Source organism: Meleagris gallopavo, chromosome 3 (assembly GCF_000146605.3).
Source record: "Meleagris gallopavo isolate NT-WF06-2002-E0010 breed Aviagen turkey brand Nicholas breeding stock chromosome 3, Turkey_5.1, whole genome shotgun sequence".
Lineage (NCBI taxonomy): Eukaryota > Metazoa > Chordata > Aves > Galliformes > Phasianidae > Meleagris > Meleagris gallopavo.
Genome location: NC_015013.2, coordinates 57,813,802 through 57,816,584, shown reverse-complemented (window position 1 = coordinate 57,816,584; position 2,783 = coordinate 57,813,802). Strand labels below are relative to the sequence as shown.

The following is a 2,783-nucleotide window of genomic DNA, read 5'->3' as shown; positions in this document are numbered from 1 at the left end:
TTTTTTTTTTCCTTTATTTTCCTTTCTATTTAAAACTATGCTCTCCACATTAAAATCAATTACCTGATTGATTCAGAAAGCCAATAAAGCTTTGTTTCAAGTTTACTCCTGCACTTGGCATTTTTTATTGCCATTTCCTCCATTGCTATTAAATCTTCCAGTGCTGGCTTTACCCTAAAGGAGAAGAATCAGGACCATTATGTCCATGAGGTATATACCCTGAAACTGCCCCCACCTGCTGTCCATGGAACCCCTGCTTTTAGTTTCTCCTGTCTCCTTGGCTGGACCTAAACATTCTTTCAGACCTACTGTGGAGGAATTTCAGTAACATAATTGTTCCATTCTCTTTTCAGAGAGGGGGAAGACAATGCTCCCACAGTGCCCTTGGATGAGAAGTGGAAACTTTTGAGGCTGCTGCTTCAGTTGAATCACAAAGCCCGTATTGTTTGTCTTCATCTAATTTAACTTTGATAGACAGCTGTGACAGTTGTTCTGTCCACACAGTTCAGTGAAATTCTGGAAATGGGGCTGTACATTAAAAGAAGAAAGCATTAAATCTTCCAATTTACACTGTTAGCTATTTTTAAATGGTAACTATCATTGCTTATGTAATTTCTTTTTTTGCAGTAGCATTCAATAGTGGTCTGTGATCCAAATAATACTAATTTTAAGCTTGATATAAATGTTAATATATATAGAAATACTCATTGTTTTGAATGTTACATTTAATTTTATTCTGTAGCATCTCTTTTGCTGTCAGTAACCATCTTTTCTGTAGAGGGGAGGTGTGTTCTGTAAAGCTAATAAAACCATTGGTTGTTCACAAAGTATTATACTAATTCAGAATTCATTTTTGAGCAGAAATGAACACTTCTCTGCCAAGCACTTAACATGGCCTATCAGAATAAAGCTGAATGACATTTGCATTATTAGGAACCTTATTTGAATAAAAAACAACTTTGGAATAAGGAAAATTAATTGGTATAACAGCAAACAGAGTCATGGAATTTTACAAAGAAATTATCATTTCAGGCAGAAAATTATCAGCCTTTGTTCTCCTGTGAATTATGATAGTTCCATTTGTTTCTGCACATGGCTGAGGATGGTGGTCTGCGGCCCTTCTCTGCACGTCCTGAGCTGCTACGCAGCATGGGGACTGCCATTCTAGGCCACACATGACACAGCTCTGACAGGGCAAAAGAGAGAGAAGTAGACCAAGCCTGCAAGACAAGCTCTTAACTTACAGTTCCTTCTAAACACATAGCACTGAAAAACAATGTCACATGGTGGGAATAGGTTTGGTCTCCAGGGCTTTCAGTGCAGTCCATTTTTCTAGCACGTTTATGGTGAGACCTGTGTGAGTGCAAGAATGCAGAGGCACAGATGGCAAGCTCCAGGCAGGGCACAATGGAGATGCAAACAGAGGTTCACAAAGCAGAGGTTACTCCCTGGGAGCAGATGGGTGAATCATCAATCACAAAGTCATCATCGTGCAGTGGTAAATGTAGTGTCACAAGGCATGCTTACTCCATCTCTGGAAGGGCTGCTCCTGAATAATGAGTTGCAAATTCTCATAGTCATAAATGTGTGTATTAGGGGCAGGAGAAACAATAGGAGAAACCCATACACTTGTGAGAGGGAGTGGATGCTGCTCACCAGTTCATGTGGTCGTAACTATGTGTATTGCAGGAATGTGTGGAGAGACACACAGCTGACCTTGGTATTGCAATAAAAGCATGTGAGTCCATCATTAAGTCATCTCTTCATGAGGATTATTGGAGTTGTCGTTAATAAATTACTCCTTGAGCCTATGAAAACTCATATTTTTTAGAGTTATGTCTGAGGATTTTCCTATCTTCTGCCCAAATTTAAAAAAAGTTTACATGCCTTACTAGTCAAAGGCTGAAGATAGCAGTGCTGACCGAAAATATGCTTTCTATCTGCAGTAGCCCAGCATTTACATCAAAGTAACAGACTCAGTGGATGCTGCCCCTCTTCCATCTGCAGGGGCTCGGTGGTCCTTATGTCCCCCATCCAACTTGGAATATTCAATGGTTCTACAGCTCCTCAGACAATTGCAACAATAACTCAACCCCAGAGCCTGGCCTCCTTCATATTTTGCCATTAGGGCAGGCAGGAGTCTCTGCATAAAGATTGCTGTACGTAGTATCTGGTCTGCAAAGGCTTGGCCAGGTTGTTTGTAGATATTGGCAGTTACCTGATAATTTGTAGTTGTCAGGTGCAGCTCTGAAATCTCTAAAAAGAAAGAAAAAAAAGAAGAAAAATATCTGCCTATCAAGGGCATCTTTTCTATCTCCTTGCACCAAGTAAGGAAAAGCCTCCAAAACTGGAGTTAACTAGACTATGAACCTGCTGGTTCTTGGCATGTACATCTAACTCATTCAGAAGATCTTTTCCCTTTGCACGTGATATATTATTAACTATTGGGTATTAACTGAAAGGAACTGTAATATTAATATGGCAAATATTGACGTTATGATGAAATCTGAAATAGTTTATTCTCTGAATAAATGTGTTCCTTATCTTGGAGCTGGCTGATATTATTCTGGCTGTGAAATACAGATACGTTGCAAAACAAATGATGTAATGTCTCCACCGAAAAATTGAAGTCCATTACTTTCCTTTCCTGTGCTCCCTTCCTGTGTTTGCTGTTCTTTCCTGCATTGTCGTGGACTTTGAAGCTTGAATCATATAAATCCTACCACTGAGGAACTGAGGCTTGTAAACTTGTCTCAACATTTGTGTATTTTTTTTGAAGGCTT

General features: G+C 39.5%; 1 protein-coding gene across 1 annotated transcript in view; it reads left to right on the top strand.

Annotated features, from left to right (window-relative positions):
- Positions 1-2,550, top strand: part of CA8 (carbonic anhydrase 8) — a 58,701-nt gene extending 56,151 nt beyond the window's left edge. Inside the window, exon 9 of the mRNA XM_019614349.1 lies at positions 354-2,550. The gene's annotated coding sequence lies outside the window, so the exon portion shown is untranslated. The remainder of the gene's footprint in view (positions 1-353) is intronic.
- Positions 2,551-2,783: the final 233 nt, after the last annotated feature.